This window comes from Tamandua tetradactyla, chromosome 14, assembly GCF_023851605.1.
Source record: "Tamandua tetradactyla isolate mTamTet1 chromosome 14, mTamTet1.pri, whole genome shotgun sequence".
Lineage (NCBI taxonomy): Eukaryota > Metazoa > Chordata > Mammalia > Pilosa > Myrmecophagidae > Tamandua > Tamandua tetradactyla.
Genome location: NC_135340.1, coordinates 59,876,806 through 59,898,572, shown reverse-complemented (window position 1 = coordinate 59,898,572; position 21,767 = coordinate 59,876,806). Strand labels below are relative to the sequence as shown.

At 39.6% G+C, this 21,767-nt stretch overlaps 1 protein-coding gene and 1 pseudogene across 1 annotated transcript in view; one reads left to right on the top strand and one right to left on the bottom strand.

Moving 5' to 3' along the window:
- Positions 1–21,767, bottom strand: part of BLOC1S6 (biogenesis of lysosomal organelles complex 1 subunit 6) — a 43,582-nt gene continuing 21,815 nt past the window's right edge. The window contains exon 6 of the mRNA XM_077127770.1: positions 1–3,749. The gene's annotated coding sequence lies outside the window, so the exon portion shown is untranslated. The remainder of the gene's footprint in view (positions 3,750–21,767) is intronic.
- Positions 3,590–20,155, top strand: LOC143655460 (dnaJ homolog subfamily C member 1-like; annotated as a pseudogene).

The window sequence follows — 21,767 nt, the reverse complement described above, 5'->3', positions numbered from 1 at the left end:
CAAAGTATTTAATTTTTCTCAGTTTCCACCATCAGTAAAATAGATATTTTTTAAAGTACTTATATCTTAGTTTGCCAGGACTGCTATAACAAATACCACACAATGTGTTGGCTTAAAGAACAGAAATGTATTATTTCACAGGGCTGGAGGCTAGAAGTCCAAAATCAAGGTGTTGACAGGCCATGCTTTCTCCTGAAGTCTGGAGCATCCTGCTACTGGCTTGCATCTCTGATTATGTCACATGGCTTCTTCTGGCTTCTATGTCTCCTGTTAAGTCATCTGTTTCTCTATTTAGATTTCCTTTCCTTATAAGAACTTCAACCATGGATTAAGGACCACCCTGATACAACTTAGCCTCATCTAAATAGGATCTTTGAAAATTTTATTGAGCCCACTTCTTAATAATAATATCTTCGAAAGTCCTATTTGCAAATGGGCTCACACCCACAGGAACGTAGATAAAGATTTAAACATATCTCCTGTGATTTACCCCCTACCTCATAGGATTCTTATGAAAATTAAATGAGTTAATACATATAAAGTGAATAAATATTCAGCAAATGGTAGGTGCTAGTGTTACAGTTACTGTCGTTGTTGTGGTTGTTATCAGATGCCCAGGGTGATGTTCTAGTTATACCAGGTGCTGAAAAGAAAGAAGTTCGGCATCCCTGCCCTAAAACAGAACAGTATAAATACTGGGCCCAGTATATGAGAAAAAAGATAGTTTCTCAAATATGGGAATTAGTTGAGATGTGGAAGAGCTAATGATTTCCAGTATAGGCAGGTGCACTGCACTGCAAAACGATCCTAAAAGACACGAAATTGAACCAGGGAATGGGAGCAGTATCACAAAAGATGAAGCAAAAAGTTGAAAGTTGGGGTGGGAGGAGTAGGAGGGATCCTCTGGAGCTGATATTTGGCTTCTGGTCATTCAAGTTATTTCTTTCTCCCATACCTGACTTAGTGTCACCCGTGAGTTCCATAATTACCATTCCTTTGGTATTTTCTATCATGGTTATTTATTACTCTCCCTATAATGAAATTATGTGTAATGTGACAAATTGTGCCTTAAGAAAATATAAATTCATTGAGGTCAGGAACTGAGTCTTTCATCTTTTTGATCCCAAGACTTAACACTGTGTCTTGGACCCATAAGTGTGTTGCATTCAACTGAATAGGTTCCTAGGTAGGATTATAAGCACTAAAATGGAGCTAAAACAGGCTGCTTCAGAGGGCTGTTAAAAACCAGTAATCTGAAAGGATAATCTCTTCAACAAATGGTGTTGGAAAATTAGATTTTCACCTGCAAAAAAATGAAGTTGAACCCCTACCTCTCAACATACACATAATATAATTCAAAATGAATCAAGGGCCTAAATGTACGGGCTAAAATACTAAAGCTGCCAGAAAATAATACAGGAACAAATCTTCATGACCTTGAATTCAGCAATGGATTCTTTTTAAAAAAATTTTTAAATATTTTAATTTTTTTTTACATTTGTAGTGGTTCATGCAAGAACTTATTTAGATACATGACCTTAAACAGCCACTTTCAATCAAATTCACCTACAATATGTTATTACTCATAATCCCAATAATGAGCTACCATCTCCTCTATCCATTCCCAAACATTTAAATTCAACTTAGTAGTTTCCTTCAGTGGTCCTAATGCACTGCCAACATTTCAAATTATAGCAGATTGAATTATGCGTATCATATTGCATATGTAATTAAAAGTGATTATTTAGAAAGCTGTTTTATAAGTACTTTCCACTCTCAGAGCATTATATACTCCACCACGAATCTGGTAATTAATCCTAACTACAAGTAGTGTTCTAGTTTGCTAGCTGCCAGAATGCAATATACCAGAAATGGAATGGCCTTTGAAAAGGGGAATTTAATAAGTTGCTGGTTTACAGTTCTAAGGCCGAGAAAATGTCCCAATTAAAACAAGTCTATAGAAATGTCCAATCATAGGCATCCAGGGAAAGATACCTTGGTTCAAGAAGGCCGATGAAGTTCAGGGTTTCTCTCTCAAGTGAGAAGGCACTTGGCGAACACAGTCAGGGCTTCTCTCTCAGCTGGAAGGGCACATAGCGAATATGGAGTCATCTGCTAGCTTACTCTCCTGGCTTCCTGTCTCATGAAGCTCCCCAGGAAGCATTTTCCTTCATCTCCAAAGGTTGCTGGCTCATGGACTCTCTGCATCTCATGGCTACATCGTTCTGCTCTCTCTGAATCTCTCACTCTCCAAAATATTTCCTCTTTTATAGGACTCCAATAAACCAATCAAGACCCACCCAAATGGGTGGAGACATGTCATCCCCTAATCCAGTTTAACAACCATTCTTGACTAAATCACATCTCCAGGGAGATGATCTCATTACAGTTTCAAACATACAGTATTGAATAGAGATTAGTCTACCTTTATGAAATGGGATTTATATTAAAACATGGCTTTTCTTAGGGGGCATACTTCCTTTCAAACCAGCGAAATTAGTATCTCTTGGGCTTTTTATCTTAATAAAGTGTATGATCCAATGAAAAAAATAAATAAATAAAATATAATAAATTCAACCGTTAATAATTTTGTGCGTATTAGACAACCACTCCCCCTTCTCTAGCTTCTGTCTCTCTCTCAATATTCTACACTTGAAGACTGTGAGTTTACATGTTCTAGTTAGTTCATACTAGCGAAATCATACAATATCTGTCCTTTGGTGTCTAGCTTATTTCACTCAGCATTATGTCCTCAAGGTTCATCCATGTTGTCATATGCTTCAGGACCTCAATCTTTCTTAATGCTGCATAATATTCCATCATGTGTATATACCACATTTTGTTTATCCACTCATCTGTTGATGGACTTTTGGATTGTTTCCATCTTTTGCCAATTGTGAATAATGCTGCTATGAACATCAGTGTGCAAATGTCTATTCCTGTTCCTGCTTTCAGATCTTCTGGGAATTGCTGGGTTGTAGCACAACTCAATATCTAGTTTTCTGAGAAACCACCAAAATGCCTTCCACAGTGGTTGTACCATTTTACATTACCACCAGCAATGAATAAGTGTTCCTATTTCTTCACGTCCTTTCCAACATTTATACTTTCCTGTTTATTTAATGGCAGCCATTCTTACAATGGGATGATATTTTTATTCCAAAGGTAGTTTGGTGCATGGGGTGGTGGGGGGACTGTGGGCATTTGTGATGGGTGCAGTGTGGCTTTCTCCCTCCCAAAATTCTAGAGAAGAACAGGTTTTTATAGTTCTTCCAGCTTATCAGATACATCTTGTTTGCACTGATGGGTACCTGTTTATTTATATACCCTTTGAGGGCTAGAACCAGCAAGTACCCTGGGCAGGATGATATCCCATTGTGGCTTTAATTCAGCAACTGATTCTAGGATATGACATCTAAAGCATGATTAACAAAAGAAACAACTAGGAGGCCGAGGGAAGTTTCTGCCCTGTGCACCCGCTGCCCAGCTATTGACAAGCCCGGGGCTGGAAGGAGAACCTGCCACCCGACCGCAGGCCACCTCCCAGCCATTCCATCTCCGATGCAGGCTGCCAGGCGCCACCCCTCGGATGCCGGCCCCACCCACCATGCCCTCGCGGCCACGGGTGCCTCCTGTGCAGGTGTCTGAGCGTGTGCAGATGCAGATGCTGGTGTGCTGGCCAGGCAGCCTGGTGGAGGAGGTGCAGCTCAACTTCTACCAGTTCCTCTGTGTGCAGCAGGATGCTTCATCTGCGGACATCAGAAAAGCATATGGTAAGCCTTTGCTAATCTTACATCCAGACAAGAATAAAGATGAAGATGTAGAAACTCAGTTTAGACAATTGGTGGCCATTTATGCAGTTTTAAAGGATGATGAACGAAAGCAGAGGTGTGATGATATTCTGATCAATGGCCTTCCCGACTGGCGACAGCCGCCTTTCACTACAGGCGAGTGACAAAGAAGAACAATGTGAGGGGGCATTATTCGTGTTCATCATTCTCCCCCTGGGTCATTATGCTGTGGTTTGTTCCATCTACCTGGAGAAACAACCAGATGAACTGCTCAGTAGAAAAAGAGACAAAGAAAAAAAAAAAAAAAAGACAGGCAAGAGTGTGGATCCACCTAAACTTGGTCCTTCAGAAAAAAATGAGCGATTGCTGATGAAACCACAATGGCAGGATTTGCTTCCATGCAAGCTGGGAATGTGGTTTCACCTTACACTAAAAGCACTGCTCACCTAATCCTGGATGCTTTATATTATGCTAAATATAAAGAAACAAAATTGAAGAAAAAGGAGGATACAATGACTAGAGTTGAAATCAAAACCCTTCAAAAACAAAAGTTAAACAAAACAAAACTCTAAATTCCCTGTATACATATCTTTAGAAAGTAAACATATTCAATCTCATGATTGTAGAACTTCTACAGAAGGAATGGGGGAGCAAATGGATGATTGGCTGGAAAACAGGAGCAGAACACAGAAAAAACAGGCACCTGAATGGACAGAAGAGGACCTCAGCCAGCTGACAAGGGGTATGTTTAAGTTCCCAGAAGGGACCCCATGTCAATGGGAAAAGATTACCCACAAATTGGGTCTGTGACAGATGTGATAACCAAAGCCAAGCAGCTGAAGGGCTCGGTCACCTGCCCTCTAGGTGAGTCATTTCTTCTGTCCCATGAACTCAAGCTGGTCTCTTCCTGATGCAGTCCCTCTCACAGTGGCTTCATTAATGCAACAGTGTCATCATCCTGCCCAGGGTACTTGCTGGTTCTAACCCTCAAAGGGTATATAAATATACAGGTACCCATCAGTGCAAACAAGATGTATCTGATAAGCTGGAAGAACTATAAAAACTTGTTCTTCTCTAGAATTTTGGGAGGGAGAAAGCCACACTGCACCCATCACAAATGCCCACAGTCCCCCCACCACCCCATGCACCAAACTACCTTTGGAATAAAAATCAAGCAGCTACCCAAGCATGTGCTTGTAAAACCTATTTCCTCCATGGATTTTGCTGGATTCTCTCTCCATACTCTCAATCTGCAACTAGGAAGAAAGGAGGTGCCTCCTGAGCCTGCTAACCTCACTCAAATGCAGGTCCCAGGAGGCAGAGGTAGATAGTGGGATATTCTGTGAAAGAAGCTTCTCTCCAAAACATTCTCCCTTGAAACCCCCACAGTTTAGAGAAATGAGGAGACATGGCTCTTCAGAGAACATGGGTTTCACCTTATACTGGAAGGTGCCATGGAGTTGCCAAGGGCTAGTAGGGCAGCCCAAGTCTCTGTAGGTGCCGTGCAGCCCACCCTTGGGCTGACTCACAGATGGAGGGTCTGGCCTGGCCCAAGCCAGGTGTCCTGCGGCTCTCTGAAGTACTTCTCGGTCATTGCCACAGATGGGCTCATTTATTCTGTGCCTTATTTTGTGTTTTAATAGTCTTAAATAGCCAACACTTTCTGAAATAAAAATATTTCTTTTGATTTTGTTCACGATATTAATGAAGGACCTCCAGGAAGTGATGGGACCAGTTCCAGCCATAAACTACGCTTTTGGAAAGTCTAAAATATTTTCCTAAGACTTAATCCCTTTCAAAAACTTTGAGGTAGAAAAGTTTAAAGAAATAAAGCTGGCTTCCTTGGCAAATGTGACTTTCTTTCCACGGCCAACTAGGCAACACAGTCAAATTCAAATATTTGGCCCTTTTTTACAAGCGTCACAGTAGTGAAATGTTCATTAATAGAAACTCAAGAAAATACAGATAAACAGAAGGAAGAAAATAACAATCCTGTGTAACACACCCACTGTTGTTATTTTGAAAGATAAATTTCTTGAGGCTTTTTTTGATGCACATGTGTTCACATAACATTTTTGTAAGGCTGGGACCATACCACAGGACTGTTTTGTCATCTCTTTCATTCCATGTACTCTTACACCTCCAGTATCATTTTAATGGCTACTTAGTATACCATAATGTAGATGCCTGAGAGTTTATTTCATTTACTTAACAAGTCCCCATTGTTGGACATTTTGGTTGTTTCCATTCTTTCTTTATGAAACAGCTGTCTCCAAAGTGAGGTGCTCAAAATAGTTCTTTGGAATATAGAGAGACTATAATAGAATTTCTACTGATTTTTATTTTTTTGTCTTAACACAGGGAGAAAGGAATTAAGCTCTAAGATTGAGCAGAGGATTTAGGTCTGTAGCCCCCATCTGCTCCCATCATCATCAGGGTAGGTGTAACACAGAGAGTGGCCCCAAGGCCCCTGAGAAAAAAGTAGGGTTCCACAGAGCTCACAGCTCTTCCTAGGACCCTAGTCACTCGTTTCTGTAAGATGGATTTTTTTTATAGCATGGAGAGGCTTCCTAGTGTTTTCATAGATTGTTGAATTTCAAGATCAGTTTCACATTTTTCTTTCACACAAAAACAAATATTCTAAATTACTGGACAAGATAAAAATAAATTCTATTTCTTCAAATTAAGACAATATTTTAACATTGACTATGAAAGTAGTTGTTTTGAAAGGAGAAAACATTTTGAAAACAGATGTTTTTTAATGCTTTTCCATTATTATGTACTATTTTGTGACCAAAATGACATGTGAGGTACTAAGAAAAACTCTCATTTCTGCAGATTTTAAATGTAGAAAATAGAATTTAATCTGCTTAAAAACCTTTCAAACAGGGCAGTGCAACAGTGGCTCAGTGGCAGAATTCTCATCTGTCATGACAGAGACCTGGGTTCATTTCCCGGAGCCTGCCCGTGCCAAAAAAATAAAAAAGTAAAAAATCTTTCAAACAAATATTAGTGCTCAATGAGAGGGAGAGGTAAGGGGAATGGTATGTATGAATTTTTTCTCTTTTCTTTTTTATTTCTTTTGCTGGAGAGATGCAAATATTCAAAAAAAATGATCAGGGTGATGAATACACAACTATGTGATGATATTGTGAGCCACTGAATACACCATGTATAGAATCTTTGTATGTCAAGAATGTTTATGTTTGTTTGTTTATAATAAAAAATATTTTTTAAAAAACCTTTCAAACAACACCGACTAAAAAAGTATTTGCAAAGTCCCCTTGGGAGAATGACAAGAAAGGGGGAAAATTCAACTTCCCCATGTAGAGAATTACTGATATTCTCACAAGCAGTGGGGACAAGCAAAGCAATAGGCCAAGCCCTCAATCTTGCAGTTTGTTCATATGAAATTTATCCCCACAAAGGATAGGCTAAGCCTACTTAAAATTAGGCCTAAGCCTTCCATACAGGAGACCTGGGTTCGATTCCCGGACCATGCACCTAAAAACAAAATTAGGCCTAAAAGTCACCTCCAGAGAACCTCTTTTGTTACTCAAATGTAACCTCTCTCTCTCAACCAACACACAAGAAAACTCACTACCCTCCCCCTCTCTACATGGAACATGACTCCCAGGGGTGTAAACCTTCCTGGCAATGTGTGACAGAAATTCCAGAATGAGCTGGGACTCAACATCAAGGGATTGGTAAAACCTTCTAGACCAAAAGGGGGAAGAGAGAAATGAGACAAAATAAAAAGTCAACGGCTGAGAGATTTCAAACAGAGTCGAGAGGTTATCCTGGAAGTTATTCTTATGCATTATATAGATATCATCTTTTTAATTAAGGTATATTGGAGAGGCTGGAGGGAAATGCCAGAAAATGTAGAGCTGTGTTCCAGTAGCCATGTTTTTTGAAGATAATTGTATAATAATATAGCTTTCACATTGTGACTGTGTGATTATGAAAACGTTGTGTCTGATGCTCCTTTTATCTACGGTATGGACAGATGAGTAAAACATATGGATTAAAAATAAATAAATACTAGGGGGAACAAATGTTGAAATAAATTTAGTAGACTGAAATGTTAGTGATCAATGAAAGGGAGTGGTAAGGGGTATAAAAAATAGGGGAAACAGGCCAACATATATTAGGTAGATGGAAATACTAGCAGTCAATGGGGGGGGTAAGGGGTATGATATGTATGAGGTTTTTTCTTTTCTCTTTTTATTTCTTTTTCTGAATTGATGCAAATATTCTAAGAAATGATCGTGGTGATGAATATACAACTAGGTGACGACACTGAGTTACTGATTATATACCAAGAATGGAATGATCATATGGTAAGAAGGTTCATGTTTGTATGTTGTTATGTTTAAAAAAATTTTTTTAATTAAAAAAAATCTTTTAAACAAAATGAACTCATTTGTTAAAAATATAAAGGCATGACACCTTCCATTCAGTTGGCAAGAACAACTGATGGGTTTGGGGGGAAGATTTCTATGAAAACCTTTTAACAGGTGGTATAGCAAACTGGAATTAAAGTTTAATGAACCCAGCCAATAGCATGCTACACTTGGGTATATATGTCTTTATGAATTTGCTTTCAGCTATGGCAGCCATGCGCCAAAATCAACTGAATTTGGAACAAATCCTTTGATTCAGCATTTTACCCAGAATTAAACAATACTGAAGTATGTTCAATCTCATTGTCTGCAATATTAGTGCTATTAATAGTTTCATGAGAACTTTTTGTTTCATTTAATAAGTAAAATAAAATTATTGTTAGATTATTTTAAAAAAAGAAAAATTCACTAATGTCATCAAAATTAAAAACATTTGTGCATCAAAGGTACTATCAAGAAAATGAAAAGACAACGTATAGGTTGGGAGAAAATAGTTGCAAATCATATACATGATAAGAGCTCGTGGTGGTTTGGAGCTGTATGTACCCCAGAAAAATATGTTCTTAAACTTAATTCATTCCTGTGTAGGTGTGAACCCATTGTAGGGAAGACCTTTTGATGAGGTTACTTTCGTTAAGGCATGGCCCAGGATGGGTCTTAATCCTATTGCTGGAGTCCTTTATAAACAGATTGAAACTCAGACAGAGTGAGAAAGCCACAGAGGAAGCAGCCAGAAGATGAATATCAACGGAGAAAGGAGAGTCCAAGGGAGGCCAGAGGAGGCTCCCACGTGCACTGACATGTGACAAAGGAGCCTGGGACCAAGAATTGCCTGCAGCCAGCCCAAGAATGCTGTGGTTGTTCTAGTTTGCTAGCTGCTGGAATGCAATATACCAGAAACGGAATGGCTTTTAAAAAGGGGTATTTAATAAGTTGCTAGTTTACAGTTCTAAAGCCAAGAAAATGTCCCAATTACAAAAAGTCAAAAAGTCTATAGAAATGTCCAATCAAAGGCATCCATCCAGGGAAAGATACCTTGGTTCAAGAAGGCCAATGAATTTCAGGGTTTCTCTCTCAAATGAGAAAACACATGGCAGCTACAGTCAGGGCTTCTCTCTCAGCTGAAAGGGCAAGTGGCAAACACAGCGTCACCTGCTAGCTTACTCTCCTGGTTTCCGGTTTCATGAAGCACCCCGGGAGGCGTTTTCATTCTTCATCTCCAAAGGTCACTGGTTGGTAGGATCTCTGCTTTCTCATGGCTATGTCGTACTGCTCTGCTCTCTTTGAATCTCCCATTCTCCAAAATGTTTCCTCTTTTATAGGACTCCAATAAACCAATCAAGACCCACCCAAATAGGTGGAGATAAATTGTCACCTAATCCAGCTTAACAACCACTCTTGACTAATCACATCATCCAAGGAGATGATCTAATTACAGTTTCAAACATACAGTATTGACTAGGGATTATTCTATCTTTATGAAATGGGATTTTGACTAAAACATGGCTTTTCGAGGGGGCATATATCCTTTTAAACCAGGACAGTGGTCCTTGAGGACAAATCATTATCTTGATGATGCCTTGATTTGGGCTTTTTCCTAACTTCAAAACCATGAGCCATTAAATTCTGATTAAGTCAGACCCTTGCATGGTATTTGCTTGAGCAGCCAAGGAAAGCTAAAACAGGGCTTAATATCCAGACAATATAAAGAACTTCTACAACTCAACAACAAGAGACAAACAGCCTAGTTAAAAAGTGGGCTAAGGACTTAAACATGTTTCCAAAGAGAACATACAAATGGCCAATAAGCATATGAAAAAAGATGCTAAACATCATTAACCACACTGTAATAACACGGAGTATTGCTATTATTTTTAAAATGGGGGGAAAAAAACAAGTGTTGGAGAGTACTCAGAGAAGTTAGAACCCTTGTGCATTGTTGGTGGGAATGTAAAATGATGCAAGCACTGTGGAAGGCAGTTCCTCAAAAAGTTAAATACAGAATTACCATATGACCTGGCAATTCTACTTCTAGGTATATACCCAAAGAAATTGAAAAGAGGGACTCAAACAGATACTTGAACACCCATATTCATAGCAATATTAAGTTACAATAGCCAAAAAGTAGAAACAACCCAAGTGTTCACCAACAGATGAATGGATAAATAAACTATGTACATTCACAGAATGGAATGTTATTCAGTCATAAGAAGGAATGATGTTCTAAGACAGTCTGCCTCATGGATGAACCTTGAAACACTATGCTGGGTGAAATAATCAAGGCACATAAAAACAAATACTATATAATTTCAATTATATGAAATACCTAGAAATAGCAAATTCAGAAAGGCAGAAAGTATATTAACAGTTACCAAGAGATGAGGGAGGGGGAGAGGAAGAGTTGTTGCTTGGTGGGAATAATGTTTGTAAATTTTGGAAATTTTTTAATAAAATTATTTTAAAAAATAAAATAAAAATCAGTAAATTTATAAGTCATATTGGATAAGCACCTGGAAGACTAATATTCAATGAAAATTTGAGATTTGGGGTACTGGGGATGATATAGGAATCTAAGGCTTTCCTGGCCTCTGAAGCAGGTAGCAATTCTTCTACTAGTTCTTCATCTACCTCTTGTCTATGCATGTTTTGAACAACACTGAAAAGAGTCAGTCTAGAAAGGAGCTCTCAGTAGCTATGAAGTTACATGGCCAAAGTTCTGACCAGCGAGAATTTCCCTGGAGAGGAAACTCGAATATACTTGGGAAATTGATACAACCCTGAAAACACTGCTGGGAAACCAAACAAAGCAGTGATTGAGTAAAAGCAAATAGCCTCTTTCTGACAGTCAATAGCACTGGCTCTGGGACTGCCAAAATGAAGATCCAGAGGGGCCCCTACAGAGGATCTTTTTATAGCAAATTCCCCTCTGAGCTTCTTAGTTTCCTCTGAACTTCCCTTTACTTTTCTCCCTCTTTCTCACTGCCATTCTCTTTCCTCTAAATGATTTCTGACCTTTCTCTACCAGAAGTTCTAGCTACAACCCCATGCCCACATTATAGTCAACCTTGTCAGTCATGGGAGAAATCATGATGAAAATGGGATAAAAAGTTTAGCCTCTGGACTGTACCTCTGAAACTGGGTCATTTTGTGGATAAGCTAGGATCCAGGAGACAGGTAGCCTAAATTGTTTTTATTGCTGGGGAGAAGAAACTCAAAGCTAAGTTGCAGTGTCAGTATATACATAAATGATAGGATATCAGGATTAAGGGGCTATGTTAGTCCAGGTACCCCAAGAAACAGATGCCAAGATAGAGTTAAACATGCAATGATTTCATTAGGGGAATTCCTGGGCGAGAAAATGAGAACAGAGCTGAAGAAAGCTAAAACAACCATTGGTCTCTGTTGAAAGCCTGACCCCAAACAAAGAAGAGAGGAAATGGAAGTTAGGTGGAAGCATCTTAGACAGCTGTGGAGTCTAAAGAAGGTTCATCAACACTCAGGGAGAATTCAAGCCAAAGCTAGCCATCAAAGGAGTCCTGTATCTCCCAGGCAGAACTGTGTTCATGGCTGTGCAACCTGTGCAGTTGTACAGGGCTCCATTCTTGGTTTAATGTTCCTCTTCTAACATCATCTTGCAATTTTTGACAATATTTGAACAAGAGACTGCAATTTCATTTTGCACTGAGCACTGAAGATTATGTGGTTGGTCTTGCTCCCAAGAATAGGCCTGTCATAGTATCCGCACAGAGCCCAGTAATTGGCTAGGAACAGCTAGTAGAATAGGCCTCAGCACAAATATGGGAATGGATTACAGAGCAAAGCAACTGGCTGTTGATCAGTTAGTTTCCCTATAGGTGGAGGTAGGGGAGACATGTTCTCGTGGCCACTACATGCAGTTCACCCCTTGCACCAGGTAGCTCCACTTCATTCAGGGATGGGGTAAAGCTTCTCTATGGTTGTGTTCCTTTCTTCCTGAGGGACAATTCAGAAGAAGGAATTTACTATATGAGTTACAGTCCACCCCCCTCCCCAACAAGATCACCAGAGTTGATGTCAGCGCCACAATTAAAACTCATCCTCTTCTTCTCCACTGTCTATTCTAAATCTTTTTCACCCTCAGCTATCACCTCAGCAGGTCTTGTCTGCTTACTGGTAGTGTGACTCAAAATTTTGTTCCTGAGCAGTCTGAACTCTTGATAATCATACTCTTCTCAGTGGTTGCTGAGTTTGTTGTCCATAAAACGACACAGTTTCAAAGGTGCCCAGTCAGTGATAGAATTCTCACGTGCCACTGGGAAATCCAGGTTCAATTCTTGGCCCATGAACCAAAAAAAAAAATTTGTGAACAAAATTCCTTACGATATACGTATCACATACCTGCCTGTGGGTGCATATGTATAGATACAGAAATACATATATGTAGGGAGGTACATAAAAAATAATAATAAATTATGGCTAAGGGTTACTTCCAGAACTCTTTTGTTGCTCAAATGTGGCCTCTCTCTCTCAAGCCCACCTCTACAAATGAAATTATTATCCTCCCCTGTATACGGGACATGACATTCAGGAGTAAAAGCCTACGTGGCAACATGGGATATGACTCCCTGGGATGATCCCGGCCCTGGTACCATGTGAATGACAAGGCCTTCCTGACCAAAAGGAGGAAAAGAATTGTAACAAATAAGGTATCAGTGGCTGAGAGAGTTCAAATACAGTTGAGCAACTACTCTGGAGGCTACTCTTACACTAGCCTCAGCTCAATATTGCTATTTATCATGGTTTGCCAAACTCCCAACCAAAACCATTCCTGAAAACCCTAAAGAATACCTAGGGCTTTACCTGAGATTCTACAAAAGTGCCATGAACTATGATTACTTCCCAGAAGCCTACAACCTCCAGATGGGTTCCTAGGCCAAATAAATCCTAAAACCCAAAGGGGTCAGCCTCCCTAAAACATCATCTAATTCTATCCTCCTATCCCATATTATCAACAGCCCCTTTCAACATGAAAAAGTTAGAATGGGCATGGCCCAAATACCCCTAAAGATTGGAGAAAGATCAAAGGAGAAGGGGGAGTTATAACAAAGAGATAAGATTTAACAAATGAGTATGATGCTGAATCATTATATTGATATTTCTTTTAGTCTCCAATGTCTTGGAGCAGCCAGAAGGAAAAACCTAAAATTATGGAACTGTAACCCACACCAAACTCTGAAATATGTTCTACAACTAATTGTTGCAGTGTACTTTGAAATGCATTGTTTTTTTTTGTATATATGCTATTCCTTTGGATCTCTAGGTAATATTTCAACTCAAATCCAATATTCAAAAGGGTAATAACTGATTATCCATCCTTTCCCGAGATACACTCACCAAGTAAATGGCCATAGGTCCCTTTGAGGAAGACTAGGGGAATTATCATGGGATGCACTTGCCACAGGGCTGCAGGGTCTTTCATCTCATCACCTCTTCATGGGCCAAATCTAGCCAGCTACCTGTTTTTTATTTTGTTTTATTTGTTTTTTAATATTTTTATCGAGAAATCTTCACACATATACCGTCTATACATAGTATACAATCAATGGCTCACAATATCATCACATAGTTGTGTATTCATTACTATAACTATTTTTTAGAACATTTGCATCACTCTAAAAAAGAAAGAAAAAGAAAAAACTCATACATCCCATACTCCTTACCCCTCCTTTTCATTGACCACTAGTATTTCAATCTAACTAATTTTTTACCCTTCCCCCCTCATTATTTATTTATTTATTATCCTTATTTTTTTACTCATCTATCCATACCCTGGATAAAGGAGTATCAGACACAGGTTTTCATAATCACGTAGTCACACTGTAAAAGATAAATACTTATACAATCATCTTTAAGAATCAAGACTACTAGAACACAGCTCAACAGTTTCAGGTACTTCCCTCCAGCCACTCCAATACACCATAAACTATAAAGGGTTTTCTATATACACATAAAAATAACCTCTAGGAAAACCTCTCAACTCTGTTTGAAATCTCTCAGCCACTAAAACTTTATTTTGTCTCATTTCATTCTTCCCCTTTTTGGTCAAGAAGTCTCTCTCAATCCCATGATGCTGGGTCCTGGCTCATTCTGGGAGTTCTGTCCCATGTTGCCAGGGAGATTTATACCCCTGGGAGTTGTGTTCCATGTAGGGGGGAGGGCAGTGAGTTTACCTACCTGAGTTGGCTTAGCGAAAGAGACCACACCTGAGCAACAAAAGAGGTTTCAAGGGGTGACTCTTAGGCATCATTATAAGTAGGCTTAGTTTCTCCTTTGAAAGAATAAGTTCCATAAGGGTGAACCCCAAGATGAGGACTCAGAGAAAGAAAAATGAAGTGGGAGGTCTCACACTACCCGATTAAAAGCATATTTGCAAACTACAGTGATTAAAACAGCATGGCACTAGCATGAAGATAGATATACTGACCAATGGAATTGAATAGAATATTCACAAATAGACCCTCGCATCTATGGACAATTGATGTTTCATAAGGTGACCAAGCCAACCCACCTGGGACAGAATGGCTTCTTCAATAAATGGTGCTTGGAGAACCGGATATCCATATGCAAAAGAATGAAAGAGGATCCATATCTCACACACTCTACAAAATTAACCCAAAATGTATCAAAGACCTAAACATTAGAGCTAAGGTCATAAAACTTTTAGAACAAAATGTGGGGAAATATCTTATAAATCTTGGAATAGGAGGCAGTTTCCTAGTCCTTACACCCAAAGCACGAGCACTGAAAAAAGAAATAGATACATGAGAACTCCTCAAAATTAAACACTTTTGTGTATCAAAGAACTCTGTCAGGAAAGTAAAAAGGCTGCCTATGCAATGGGAGACAATATTTGGAAACCAAATACTAAATCAGATAGGGATTCAGTATCCAAAATATATAAAGAGATTCTTCAACTCAACAACAAAAAGACAAACAACCCAATTTAAAAATGGGCAAAAGCCATGAACAGACACTTCTCAGAAGAGGAAATACAAATGGCTAAAAGGCACATGAAAAGATACTCAACTTCACTGGCTACTAGGAAAATGAAAATCAAAACCACAATGAGATATCATCTGATACCCACTAGAACAGCCATTATTAAAAAAAAAAAAACAGAAAATGGTAAATGCTGGAAAGGATATGGAGAAAAAGGCACACTGATCCACTGTTGGTGGGAATGTAAAATGGTACAACCGCTCTGGAAGGCAGTTTGGAGGTTCCTCAGGAAGCTAAGTATAGAACTTCCATGTGATCCAGCAATGCCTTTACTAGGTATATATTCAGAGGAACTGAAGGCAAGGACACAAATGGACATTTGCACACCAATGTTTATAGCAGTTATTATTTACAATTGCCAAGAGATGGAAACAGCCCATATGTCCATCAATAGACAAGTGGCTAAACAAGCTGTGGTATATACATGCAATGGAATATTATTCAGTTGTAAGATAATAAAGTCATGAAGAATGTAACAATGTGAACCTTGAGGACATTATGATGAGTGAAATTAGCCAGAAACTAAAGGACAAATACTGTATGGTCTCACTAATATGAACTAACATTAATGAGTGAACTATGAGAGCCAAAGTTTAGAACACAAGTTATCACAAGATAGAAATAGGTGGGGTCCCTGGACTAGATAACTCCTGAAACCTAGAAGGCCCAGCCTCTCCAGAACATTGAGTAGTTCCATCTCCCTACCCCATATTATTGACAGACCCTTCCAACATGAATAAGTTAGAATGGCCATAGCCCAAACACCCTAAAGAGAAGGACAGAAAGACCAAAGCTGATGGCGGAGTTATACAGAGAAGATAGGATTTAACAAATGAATATGATTGCTGAATCGTTAAATTGATATCTCTTTTAGTCTCCGGTATCTTAGAGCAGCTAGAAGTGAAAACCTAAAATTGTGGAATTGTTCCTGTATGGGATACTGCTGACTTTCATAGCTTCAGAACTCTAATGCTGAGTCTCAGGTGTCACATAAATACCCAAAGTTTTTGGGAATGACCAGGTTATATACGAACAGCTCAGTATCTCAGAATTCAGAAATATATGTGACTGCTGCAAGAGCTTGCAATCTAGGACCCTTTACAATAGGCCCCAACCTAGTGACCCATGCTCTCAACTTCAGTTCACCAACTTTTTATATTATAGTGAGTTCATATGAGTGAGGCATGATAACATTTGTCTTTTTTTTCTGACATTTCATTCATTATACAATCCTTAAGTTTCATTCACCTAGCTGCATGCGTCACAACTTCATTGCTTCTTGCAGCTGCTCAGTAGTACATTGTACGTATGCATCATAGTTCCATCTTTCGTCGTTGAACCCTTAGGCCACCTCCATCCATTGTGAATCTAGAACACTGCCACCATAAACACCAGTGTGCAGATGTCCATTCGAGTCCCCACATTCAGTTCCTCCAGGTATGTACTGAGCAATGGGGTTGTAGGATTATATGGCCAAACTCTGAAATACGTTCTACAGCTAATTATGGTGCTGTGCTGTGCTTCGAAATTTATTGCTTTTTTGTATATATGTTATTTTCCACAAAAAAGAAAAAAAGCCAAATGTGAAGATAAAAAAATATTTTTTCCTTCTAGCCTTCTAGGAGCAGCTAGAAGGAAAAATCTGAGAGGATCGTATGATAGCCCATGACAAATTCTGGGATCTATTCTGTAAATATTTGTTGAAGAGCACTTTGAAAACTATTGGTTTTTTTTCTTTCTTTGCTTTGTATATATGTTATATGATAAAGTTTAAAAGTTTTTTAAAAGATAGAAATAGGGTGGACATTGGGCATTTTGTGCTGAAGGAATAAAGTCTATACAACAGGATTGACTGTAAAAATTCAGAAATGGATAGTACAATACTACCTGATTGTAGCACGGCAATGTAAGTACACTGAATGAAGCTGAATGTGAGTACCATTGAGGGAGAAGGGCTGGGGACACGTATGAAAACAGAAGCAGAGATAGAAGATGAAGACTGAGATGGTATAATTTAGGAATGCCTAGAGTGGACCATAATGGTGATTAAGTGTACAAATAAAAACATGTTTTTGCGTGAGGGAGAACAAATGAATGTCAACATTGCAAGGTGTTGAAAGTGGATGGTATATGGGGAAAAGTACAATCAATGAAAGTTAGGGTCTATAGTCAATAGTTACACTGTAATATACTTCCTCTGAATGTAACAAAGGCATTATGCCAAAACTAAATATCAACAGGTGGGGGGTATGGGAGAGGGATATGGATTCTTTGTGGAAGAAAAGGAAATGTCTTTATATAGATAATTATGACAAAGGCATGTCTATATACTTAGGTTGAATTGTATGATGTGTGAATAAAATGATTTAAAAATGAACAGAGAGAAACAGTGCTAGAGAAAATGTGGAGAAATAGATGTACCTATTCACTGTTGGAAGGGAAACTGAGAGGTGAAGCCCCTTGGAGGGCAGTGTGGTGGTTCCACAGGAAGCAAGGAGTGGGGTTGCCATATGATCCTGCAACCCCATTGCTCAGTACACACCTGGAGGAACTGAATGTGGGGACTCGGAGGAACTGAATGTGGGGACTCGAATGGACATCTGCACACTGGTGTTTATGGTGGCAGTGTTCTAGATTCACAATGGATGGAGGTGGCCTAAGGGTTCAACGACGAAAGAGGGAACTATGATGCATACGTACAATGTACTACTGAGCAGCTGCAAGAAGCAATGAAGTTGTGACGCATGCAGCTAGGTGAATGAAACTTAAGGATTGTATAATGAATGAAATGTCAGAAAAAAAAGACAAATGTTATCATGCCTCACTCATATGAACTCACTATAATATAAAAAGTTGGTGAACTGAAGTTGAGAGCATGGGTCACTAGGTTGGGGCCTATTGTAAAGGGTCCTAGATTGCAAGCTCTTGCAGCAGTCACATATATTTCTGAATTCTGAGATACTGAGCTGTTCGTATATAACCTGGTCATTCCCCAAAACTTTGGGTATTTATGTGACACCTGAGACTCAGCATTAGAGTTCTGAAGCTATGAAAGTCAGCAGTACCCCATACAGGAACTGTTCAAATAAAATTGAAAAAAAGATCAAACTTCAACTAGAGATATGAAGGAAGCTGATCTGAACAGGACTGAAGTAGATTTGAATACAGAGTAAAGGATGATAATGATATCATATATATATCATATATAAAATAAATATATATATATATTTTTTTGCATGGGCAGGCACCAGGAATAAAACCCGTGTCTCCGGCATGGCAGGCAAGAACTCTGCCTGCTGAGCCACCATGGCCTCCCCCATCTTGTCCTATTTTAAAGCTTCAAATTCTAAAGTGAAACCAAAGGAAGAGATGTTAAGTTTGTGCAAAATTTATATTTTGCATAGCACATTACCTAATTTAACCTGCATGGTCAGTTTAGTTGATCACCATGGGTACAGGGAATATTGAATACAGTGTGAGATCTTGTTGGTTTGTCCAGGTTAGTGTGATGCCCCAATATATCCCAGAGTAATTTGGGCAGTGAATTAAGAAGTATTTGCAGAGGCCCCATGGGGAACTAGGGAGAAAGGAGGAAACATTCAACTTCCCCATTTGAAGAATTTTTTATATTCTTGCAAGTAGTGGAGACAACCAGATCAATGGGCCAAACCCTTGATTTTGGGGTTCACCCCTATGAAACTTATTCTCCCATACAGCATGCTGTATGGGAGTCACACAGATCTGTGCAAAGGATAGACTAAGCCTACTTAAAATTAGGCCTAAGAGTCACCCCCAGAGAATTTCTTTTGTTGCTCAGATGTGGCTCTCTCTCTAAGCCAACTCAGGCGAATTCGTTGCCCTCCCTCCTACATGGGACATGACTCCCAGGGGTGTAAATCTCCCTGGCAGTATGGGACAGAAATCTCGGGATGAGCCAGAACACAGCATCAAGGGATTGAGAAAGCCTTCTTGACCAAACGGTGTAAGAGAGAAATGAGACAAAATAAATTTTCAGTGGCTGAGAGATTTCAGAGTTGAGAGGTTAGCCTGGAGGTTATTCTTATGCATTATATAGAAATCCCTTTTCAGTTTATGGTGCATTTGGAGTGGCTGGAGGGAAGTACCTGAAACTGTTGATCGGTTTTCCATTAGCCTTGATCTTGAAGACGATTGTATAACTATATAACTTTTACAATGTGACTGTGTGAATGTTCCTTTATCCAGGGTTTGGACAGATGAGTAAAAAAACATGGATAAAAATAAATAATGGGGGGACAAAGGGTAAATTAAATTGGGTAGATGGAAATACTAGTGATCAATGAGAGGGAGGGGTAAGTTACATAGTATGCATGAGTTTTTTCTTTTTTCATTTTATTTCTTTTTCTGGAGTGATGCAAATGTTCTTAAAAAATGATCATGGTGATGAATCACAACTCTGTGATAACACTACGAGCCACTGATTGTACACCATGTATAGAATGTATATGTGTGATGATTTCTCAAATAAAAATATTTTTTTTAAAAATTAGGCCTAAGAGTCACCCCCAGAGAACCTCTTTTGTTGCTCAGATGTGGCCTCTCTAAGCCAACTCAACAGGTGAAATCACTGCCCTCCCCACTACATGGGACATGATTCCCAGGGGTGTAAATTTCCCTGGCCAGGACCCAGCATCAAGGGATGGAGAAAGCCTTCTTGACCAAAAGGCAGAAGAGAAAAATAAGATAAAATAATGATAATATTTGTCTTTTTGTTTCTGCCATTTCATTCAACCTACTGTCCTTAAGGACTAGTTGTATGCCTCACAACTTCATTTCTTCTGGCAGCTGCTCAGAGGTCTGTTGTATGTATACAGCGCAGTTTCCCCTTCTTTCCCTCAATCATTGTACCCTTAGGCCACCTCCAACCACTGTGAATTGTGAGCACTGCTGCCATAAACACCACTGGATGTCCACTTGTGTTCCCACTCTCAGTTCCTCCAGGTATATACCTAGCAATGGGGTTGCAGGATCCTACCAGTCACCTGTTTTTATAAATAAAGTTTCATTGAAACTCAGCTACACTCATTTGGTTATAGCTGCTTTTGTACTACAAATAGCTGGATTTAGTAGCTGCAAGAGAAAGTATGTGTCCTTCAAAACCTAGAAAATTTACTATCTAGACCTTTACATGAAAAGTTTGTAAACCCTTGTTATAAATATTAAACAGAAGCCATTTTAGTTGCCATGCTCCATTAACCATTACCACAATCCCCTACTGGTAAAGCCTCCTTGACTGCCCCTCCAAGCTTGACTTTTTGATGTGAGTGTGGTCTCCTGGCTTCCGGCGATTAAGTGTACCTCCTGGCTGCTATTATCTCCAAAGATGCTAGCAAGCTCAGCTCGTAATTGCCTATCCTACCATCGTCCCTGAGCCCACAGAGCTTCTTAGTAACGTTGGTGCCCCTCTCACCAGCACTTTGTGTTAGTTCAGATCCTTTGAGAAAGCAGATGTCAAGATGGGATTAAATATGCAACAATGCTATTAGGGGAGATACCTATGACAGAAAACGGGGAAGAAGCAGAAGAAGGGAAGAGCCACCAGACTGCAATGCAAACCTGACCCAGAGTGAAGAAAGAAAGAAGGTTAGCTGGAAGCATCCTACACTGCCAAGCAGTTTCAGGAAAGCCAGTGGGGAAGTCCTTGAGCCAATGTCAGCCATCAGGGAGGTCCCATTTCTCCCAGGAGTGGACCTGCTTTACTATACCTGCCACACCTGGCCATTGGCTAACAGCAGCCTAAAGGACACATGCCTCTGCACAAATGCAGATGGGTCTCAGAGCACAGCAGCTGAACCCCTGGTCAGCTGTGCTCTCTGAGGCTGGAGGTGTGTAAGGTATATATTCACAGGCACCGTTTAATGAGCCCAAAACAAAGATAGGATAGGAGTGGCACAGCCTGCTATAGACGCTAGTCTGCGTCTTTAGTAACAGGTCTGACTTGTAAAGTGGCATAAGCTGCTGCTCAGGATGGCATGTCTCTTGGGGTAGATGTAGGAGGTGGGTCAGTACAATGCAAGGGTTTGAGGGCAGAGTGCAGAGGGGCGGAGTGACTCATGTGTGCCTCACTTTCTTTCTCCTTGTCATTATATTTTCAACCCAAACAGGAAAGGAGCATCTGCCCTAACTCAGAAGCAATCTCTTCCCTGCTCCCTCATTCTGAGAGGGTGTATTCACAGACCTCAGGACTCATCTTCTGAGGTCCAGGCTGTGAAATAGTTAAATCTATTTGAGATGAGTGCACTTACCTCAGTGCTGCCACTGCATCAGCAGATGAAGCGATGCTATTATTAACTGAAAACATCCAATCAGTCAATACCCTTGAAAAGCCAGGAGACTCAGAATGTTAATACAGGAAGTTTAAAGGATCACTTCCTGTCCGTACATCTACTCCTGAGGGAAACGTCATTGCTCAGGGCTCAAAGAAAACCTGGCTTCCAGCCCAAGATGGACTCTTCTCCCGAAGTCAGGAAGGTGCAAAAGAGATGGAGCTAAA